Consider the following 9831-nt stretch of genomic DNA (forward strand, 5'->3'; position numbering starts at 1 on the left):
ACACATCGGTGTGTAAATAGTCTGCTCCATGTTTAAATCCATGACGTTTTCGCCGAACCGCGTAAGAGCGCTCTGACACTTCAAGTTTTCGTCATATCCGGTGTTTTGTGGTCGTGTCCGGTTTGAGTCTACACTGTTATATAAAGGAATTTATATTATATAAGATTTTAGTGCTTAGATGTAACGAATAGAGGAAGGTTTGAAAGAAATGGTGAGAGAATTATGTGGACGATAATCATTTTTGCATAATTTGGCCTCGTAAAATGAAAAAATAGACATATTTATGCCGAATGGAAAATTTAATTCGGTTTTTTTATTGTCGTTAAGCAATTGTTATCATTGTTACGAAATACATTGTCGATTGCATTATTGAAGGCTAAATGACGAATTTTACAATAAAAATGGTGATTTTATGGGGGTTCGAAAGGGATTACATTGTTGTGGAGCAGAAAAATTGATTGGAAAGTGTAGGAAGTGTGTGATTGTGTAAGAATAAATGAATAGACGCGCGTGCGCGACAGACTGGAACACGGTCAGGCACATCGTTCATATATTATATTATTTGTATTTTTGGTGGTCTTCCCAACGGGACAGTGGGCCCCAGGACCGCCGATATAGCGAAAATCCCAAAGGGGGCCCGGAGGGCGGCTCAAGAACGGGATAAGCCCGGAGAGCGGCCCAGCCACAAAAGGGGCCTGTGGGGCGGAATCGGAATCCGTATCTAATTCCAGGGAGTCCCGTCGCTTGCCGTTAAAATTGCCTTTAGTAGACGTTTCCCCCTTTTTTTACTTTGTTCAAGAACTACCGTGAATCGATCACTAGTTTAGCACATGGCGGTGTATGGTGGCGCCCTTACGAGAGGTCAGTCGGGCCGCCATGTTCACTGCCATAAGTAACATTAACCGAAATGGCGATCGCGCGATAATCGGAAGTCGCATCGCTCTCTCCGCTCTCGTATCGCTGTTTAACCCTACTGGAGATGACCGTAGCCCGACGTCACGGTTTGCAGACTTTACCGCAAGATGGCAGCACTAGCAACTATGGCGCCGTCTGCATGAGAGCATTAAAAAAGTATGGTAAGTGAAAAAGTATGATAACTTTTTATTTTTCGTCTCCGGTCCAAAAGTAGGGTATCGTTGAACTCGTCTCGGTCCCCTCAGTTCAGATATATACTCAAAGTCCCGAAATTCCATAGATAGTAATCTATAGTACACCCATAGCTTTTTTCCAAACATATTCCTTAAAAATATTTCATCACTTCTTATTTCTAAACTATAGGTATGTGTCGTAAAAATCCTTAAATGGTTATTGATACAATACGACCTTTTCATACTCAACAGTGTATAGCTTTTACAATACAATTTACTGACTTAATTTCACGCCCTATATTTTGTTGTACCATTGTTGGTCAATTTACATGGCATTTGAGATATTTTCTAAATTATTATCATTATGTTTTACAATTTCAATATGTTGTTTGAATTTACGTATATAAATATTTTTCTGTAAGTGAAAGATTTTAATATTTTTATCAATTTGACAGTTTCTATTTTCGATATGGTTAAACCATGGAGAATTATTATATTTTAATCTTATTGCTGCCTCTTTAATCTGTAATTCTAAAGTTCGACCTGTTTCACCAATATAATCTCTTGGATTTGACAATTACAATTAATTTTATAAACTACACCAGTTTTTTCAATTTATCAATATTAGTCTTATATGTTTCTAATGTATTAATATGGACTTTATGTGAAATTTTATTGGTCAAATACGGGGGCCAAAATTACATTATCCACTTTCAGAATTTTACTACAATTTTCATAAATATTAGCGATATATGGGAAGGCTTTGTAGGCATTGTCTTTTTTTATTTTTTATATTAAATCTATTTTTATAATATTGTGTCTGCCAAAAATGTAAAAATTATTGTATTGTCCTGTTTATATTTAATAGCTTATCTTTGTTTCTGTTTACTAAATTGAATTTTATGGTAAAATACTCGGAAACTCTAAATTATTAAAGCCAAACACAAATTAAATAGCTTTAATTTTTACAACATGAACTTAAATTGGATAAAAGCATTATTAAATAATTATTATTTATTCGTGTATATCGACTTCTTTCAAAGAAATAACCATTTATTGTACAGTTTATGTAAGCTAAAAATTATTCTGTTGTCTTTGATGAAATCTGTTAAAATTTACTAATTTGTACACAAACATTAAATTTTAAACATAATTCTTCATATTTCTTGGTGTTAGCTTTTGGTCACATGATCGTTCTATATTTATCGCCTTGGCAGGAGATTTCCCAGTGATCTTTTTCATATATAATTTGCATATTTGTGATACTACATTACTAATCTTTATTAAACAGATCTAGACATTTTATATTACAGTAGAGCTTCGTTTATCCGAATCAATTGGGGACTGCGGTTGTTCGGATAACTTATTTTTCCGGATACGAAAAAAATATATTAACTTATCCGATGTTGAAATTTTTCTCCGCTGCGTGTCGCTTCGTGTTGAATTTTTGTCGATTTTAAGCCTAACGAAAATTTTTATAAGAATCTAGGCTATTGTATGGTTAAAAAATATTTCTTTATTTTGTACAAACAAAATAAATATATTGAAAAATATAAAAACAAAAAAATTACACTTTAGAAATTAATCTAGTATCAAAAACGTTCGATTCAGCACGACACAGTCCGACTGGAAAGCTTTCGGTTAATCGGCTTTCGGATAAACGACGCTCTACAATATTTAAATTTGACTAGATTAATTTAAAAATTATATAAAATTTTTAGTGTTTAGAGCAGGAAAGTTTCAATGGCACGAGAATTGACAGTCCTCCCATGACATATAGTTGGCAAGGTATTTTGCATAGTGATTTTTTTTAATACCTAATTTGCATAATTATAATGTGTAAATTATTGCACAGGAATATTTTCAGTCTATCCCATATACATCTTCGCGTCAGATTTTGTAGAGTCTGGTTTGGTGTTCCTCGTTTTTTATCGAATTTAAAGCCCTGAACAAATTTAAAAGGCATGTTTGAATTCGTACTAGATAGAATATTAAATGAAAAGACAAAACATCTAATCATACTGAATTTTCCGTTTAAAACCGAGGACAACTTGCAGGAATTAAAAAAATTTATAAATATTGATTTGGGTTTAAAGGATATAGAAATAGAAGGTTTGGTCCAACTAGGAAATAACTTAGACAATCAAATGATAAAAATAATGACAGATTCGATAAAAGAGAGAAACCTAATCCTAAATACTTTTTGGAAAAACCGACCAAAAATGGAAAATGAGAAGAAAAAAATAGTCATAAAAACTGATATATGCTTAAGATCTAGAATTACAAGAAAACACCTACTTATTAAAATTAAACGTGATTTCCCAGATGATTCTAGAATACAAATAAAAGATGATTATTTTATAAAAGATAACCGTATTTATACGATTGACATAAATACGAATGAAATAATATTAATCAAGCATTTTTTAGGTCAAGCAATAAAGAGTAAATCTATACAACCAGTAAATCAAGGGAAAAATCAATTGGAAATTAATAATAAGAAAGAGAATGCGAATAAAGAGAAAATGGATATAAATAATCATAGCAAAAGTGATAAAAAATTGCAGAAGGAAACGAATAATATGATGCTATAAACAACCTACAGCGTGCCCAGCAGAAAATAATACAAAAACTAAACAAGCACCTGATCACTCGCTGAGAGATATTTATTCTTAACACAAACGTTTTCAATCCAATAAATGGATCATCATCAGGTAAAATAGAACATTACAAAAAATAGAACAACAAGTTCAAAATACAAAAAATATAACGGCTAACCAATATGTAACTAACAGCACAATAACGTTTCTAAATATCAACAAATTAATAAAAATGCTGCTAAAATTAAAAATAAAATATTAATATATAACAAACAAATAGTGTATACAAAATATTAATACCTCTGCCTTAATAAACAAATTAATAACACTAAATATTAACACTGCTTAATAAGCTGTACAGAGCTTTTCATTTAACTATACATATTAATAAAGCTACTGCTCTTATTTGAAGTTTATAACTGCAAACTTCCATGCGGAAGGAAGTCCATCGGCATCTCTTGCGTTGATGCAATTCCCTTTAAGCTTGCTTTTATAGATTTCTAATTTTTCGGCCGTTCTTGCCAAGGTCGGGGAGTGTATTTGTCTTACCTTTTTTAGTAAAATGTCGTAACCCTAGACCAGGGACCCCTAGATTATTTGCCTTTGCTAAGACTCATAAGGAAGGCAAAAAAATCAGACCTATTGTGGAAAAACGAAGAGCGCCTACGTTCCTCCTTGAAAAACGGTTGCATGAGTATATCTCCTCCAAGATGGAAAGCAATGAATTGGTGGCTAAGGATCCGGTAACGGTGGTCGAAGAACTACAAGAGGTTTACTTAGTTGATGACAAAGTTGGGACTGTATTGGATTACGAAAATCTGTTCCCTGCTATCAAGATTGAATCTTGTGTAGAAGCACTTTTGGATTTTTTGACCAGAGTAAACCCTGCTTTAGCACATCATAGGAATGAGTTGGTAGAGATGGTTATCTCGTTTGCTGCGAGTCTTTCTTTGCGTTTGAAGGACAAACGTATAAGCAATGCCGAGGGGTCCCTATGGGAAGCCCAATTTCTGGGCTATTATATGAGCTTGTTGTTAGTAGGCTTGAGGTTAAAGTTTTGCGTAGTTTCAAGAACAGCATCGTATACTACAAAAGGTATGTCGATGATATATTCATAATTTGGAAAAGCAATCGATTAATTGCTAGATTTATTGACAAGATCAATGATAATGAAGATGGCCTAAGCTTAAAACTAGAGCAAAAAAGCTCGGTTATGATACATTTTTTGGACATTAAGGTTATGTTTAGAGAGGGACGTATATCTACCGGGGTATTTATTAAACCAACTCATAGCCCACTTTATATTCCGGCTGGCTCTAACGATCCCTATAAATATAAATTAGCAGCGTTTAGAGCGTTAGTTAGGAGGGCTTTTTTATACTGCGAAAGTGTTATAGACAGGGATGCAGAAATAGAAAGAATCACGCAGGTAGCAGAAGCATTGGGCTACAAGAGGAATGTTTTAAAGGGGATTATCAATAAATTAGAAGTTAGTACCGATGCAGTACCTGGTCGTGGGCGTGGTCCATCTACATACACGAAATTTACGTACAACAAGCGCTTAGGAAGCATTATGAAAGAAATCGCACATATAAAGGATACAAAGATAATCTTAAAAAGAGCTCCGAATCTGTACAGAATTCTTAGAAATGATAAAGGGTTAATTAAGAAAGAAGATAGGTCCGGCGTTTATAGGATTCCATACGAGAATCAGATGTTAGGAATAAGTAAAGATTATGTTGGGGTTACTACTAGGAATCTAGGGGTAAGGATAAAAGAGCACAGATATGATGTTAGAAAAGGTTCTAATGCCACAGTATTGTCACAAATGGCACAAGCGGAAGGCTCAATAGTAAGATGGGATGAAGCAGATATACTGAAACAAATACACTCCCCGACCTTGGCAAGAACGGCCGAAAAATTAGAAATCTATAAAAGCAAGCTTAAAGGGAATTGCATCAACGCAAGAGATGCCGAGGGACTTCCTTCCGCATGGAAGTTTGCAGTTATAAACTTCAAATAAGAGCAGTAGCTTTATTAATATGTATAGTTAAATGAAAAACTCTGTACAGCTTATTAAGCAGTGTTAATATTTAGTGTTATTAATTTGTTTATTAAGGCGGAGGTATTAATATTTTGTATACACTATTTGTTTGTTATATATTAATATTTTATTGTTAATTTTAGCAGCATTTTTATTAATTTGTTGATATTTAGAAACGTTATTGTGCTGTTAGTTACATATTGGTTAGCCGTTATATTTTTTGTATTTTGAACTTGTTGTTCTATTTTTGTAATGTTCTATTTTTACCTGATGATGATCCATTGATTGGATTGAAAACGTTTGTGTTAAGAATAAATATCTCTCAGCGAGTGATCAGGTGCTTGTTTAGTTTTTGTATTTTTTTTTTTTTTTTTTTTTTTTTAATATGATGCTATTTAGCTTTTGGAACTCTCAGGGAATTCAAGGGAAAATTCAGAATAAATTAACTAGAAAATTTATAGAATCGAACGAAATTATTGGAATTACTGAGACATGATTTTGTTTTGCAAATAAAGTCTGTTCCGAAATAAAAGAATGAAAAGCACACTGTGGAACTGATTTCCATCAATAAACAAAGTATTTTCATGTCGCTACAGGATAAATATAGAGCTTTATTTTAACATTTAATCAGTCATTCCTAGGCCCAATTGGCTCCCGATTATCAGTAATTTTGCCACACGAATGGCCATTTCTGTCTTTTCGTATTTGTTTGCAAAGAACATTACATAACAACAGAAGGGAATTAATTATTGATTACTTTTTGATAAAATTATTGTTCTAAAAACTTTAAATTAAAATCCAAGTAAAAAGCTACTCTTTAAAATCCGACTTCGAGTGAGTTAAGAAGACAAAAAAAAAGGACGAAAAGATGTTATACTTTCATAATTTTATTAATTCCATTTCCCAAATGCATTTCGCAAAAAGATATTAGATTTTAATAATATACGATATCCAAAATTAAATCTAAGAATTAAGACTCATAAACCTGGTAATATATGTCGACCATTGGTGGATTTTTAAAAAAACAGTTTTATATAATCTTGAATATTACTTGAAAATCTACTTGCAGAAAATCGATAGATCACTCTACAGCATAAAAAACACAGATGAATTAATTAATGGACTATTAAAAGGTAAAATTAAAAAAAGTCACTGTCTTATGAGTTTAGATATCAAATCCATGTATCCATCGATAACACTAGAAATGATTAAAGAAACCATAAATAGATATAATATACCTGAGCACATTTTAATTTTTATTGAATTTATATTTAAAAATAATTATTTTAAAATTTACACAGACTTTTACCGACAAAAGAATGGAATCTCTATGGGATCGGTCGTCGGACCAAAACTGGCTGATATCTGCATGATACCGATTGATGAAAATATATCACAGGCTCCAGGTATAGAGTACTACGCACGTTACGTTGATGATATATTAATTATATATGACTCACAAATAACTTCATCCCAAGATATTGAAAGCTATGCAAACAGTTTGAGTAACAACTTAAAGTTCACCAGTGAAGAAGAACAAAATCAGGAATTAAATTATTTGGATATTACTATATTGAGAAAGGAAAACCGATTGCTATTCCGTAAGTACGAAAAATTATGTAATACAAAAAAGACTATTAATTACAAATCATATTGTCCCGTAGAAACCAAGAAAAACGTCTTTACTATGGACCTCAAAAAAATAGTGAATAGGACATCCTTACAAGAAGACATAGATAAAGAAATAAAACAACTTTTTAAAAAATATTTATTGAATGATTATCCAAAGAATTTATTATGTAAGTGGTACAATCAATTTGTAAATTACAGATATAATGTAAAGAATCATATTGATAATATTATATATGTTAAATTTCCGTATGTACATAAACTTTATGAGAGATATAAATTAATTTTTAAACAGTATTCTATATGTATCGTGGCAAAACAAAAGAACAAATTGTCGAATATAGTTAATGTCATAAACAAAGATGATGCCAATATGTTAAACAAACTTGATGTTGCAGGTGTAATTTATAAATTATCTTGTACTTGTCCACAAACGAAGTCTTACGTCGGAGAAACCGGAAGGAAGTTAGAAGTACGTTTAAAAGAGCACGAGGCAGCAATAAGATTAAAAAGAGAAGAATCGCCGTGGTACCTACATTATAAAAATAATTTTTGTAACATAGACAGAAATAATATAAAAATACTTTATAAAGAAGAAAATTGTTTAAAACGTAGAATAATAGAACATTTTTGTATAAAAGAATATGCAAATTTAATCAATCTGAATGACGGTATGCAGATAGATGCATGCTGGGAAAACATCATCCAGCATAAAAGGAACGGAGGTTACCAAAACTCAACTACCCACTGATGAGGCGTTGCGAAATGCATTTGGGAAATGGAATTAATAAAATTATGAAAGTATAGCATCTTTTCGTCCTTTTTTTGTCTTCTTAACTCACTCGAAGTCGGATTTTAAAGAGTAGCTTTTTACTTGGATTTTAATTTAAAGTTTTTAGAATTGAAATTTTACCGATCCCATTGGTTTTTTTAAATTTTTTGAATAGTTTCAGCACTTTTAAAATTATTGTTATATGTTGTCATAAGGAACAAATAGTCAAATTCCTTCTATTGTTTTACAACACGCTTATTATTTCTTTATTAATGCCATTATTTCACAGCGGCACTATCACAGACTGTACGTATAATTCGTCAAAGCCTATGTTGTGACGAAGTCGAAATTTCGAAATTTCACGTATGGGCCGAGATTTTCCAAGTCAAAATTTGCCATGTAAAGTCTATGGGCCGATTGCCAGTTGTAAGCTGGTCGGGCGCGACATGTCAATGGACATTTAGCTCTAGATAAACGTTTATTTTGATCTTTATGACGAGCATTTAACGTGAATGATGCGGTGACGATATCAGTTTTTCAAAACGCGCATGCGTGTCCCGCGACCGCACATGTGTATTTTGAACGTCAAGAAACACGACATTGAACATGCACGTCCTCCGTGAAAAATGCCAGTTTTAAGCCGCTTTAAACAGAAAGTTATAAGCGTGTCACCGCATTTGTGCTTTCGTGTCAAGCCGAACACATTAAAACCACATTTTCCCATAAAATACCTAGCATCATCCCCATTTTTACATATTGCAAATGAAACTTCGATCTTCATAAACGTTTGTTGTCAGCCTAATCCCTAATCATATCACCCAAGTTGCCATAACTTAATAAAACAAAGAAGCAAAGCGCAAGTTAGAATTAGCTTACATTTCGGTTTATAATTATTAAATTGACTCTCGTTTAAAGCAACTTTTAATACAAGAAATTTAGAAATATTTTAAAGTTTAAAAACTCTCAGAAAACAACTGCGACAACAAATGTTATATCACCAATAGAAGAGTGATGAAAATCCGAAACCGTTATTGGCAAACAAGTGGATAATGTATACAGTACTGAATAAAATGGAATTGTCGATAGTGCGAGGTCACAAATCATCATTTCATCGTAAAATAAAAACAGTCATTAAGACTATTTATCTCAACTTTACTTTTTGATATTCTTTATGGTAAAGTCAACTTTCTTTCCTATCCGCGTATAATGATATTTATATTAGATTTTATTTTGTATTCGAAAAAGTAATTGCAAACATGTTGACTCTCGTTTTTTTTTATTTCTAAGAAAACTTTCAATAAATTAAGTTTATTTATTCGATCAATTCATTTTTTCCCCCATTACTCAAGTCACAGGAGAACCAAAGGAATAGCGAAAAGCTGAAATTTTCGTCCATGTACTGTACTTTGAGAGTTTAAAGGCTTCTCAGTTCTGGTGAGTTAAATGGAAATACTTTAACGTAAAATATAATTATTATTGTATAAATGTACAATACTATTTCATTAAATAATTCACATAATATATATGTTGTTAAATTAACAGAATCTTTAATAATTAATCGCTTCTGTTTCCATTAGGTAATTCACATAAAAAGAAACATCGAAAAAAATCATTCTGTGTCATACAATTTAACAAAGAGGTAAATATAATTCAATATAATATTTATAATTTGGAAACTTTTACAATTGTTGTCTCGTT

The sequence above is a fragment of the Centruroides vittatus genome, unplaced genomic scaffold (assembly GCF_030686945.1).
Source record: "Centruroides vittatus isolate TY-2023 unplaced genomic scaffold, ASM3068694v2 contig_956, whole genome shotgun sequence".
Lineage (NCBI taxonomy): Eukaryota > Metazoa > Arthropoda > Arachnida > Scorpiones > Buthidae > Centruroides > Centruroides vittatus.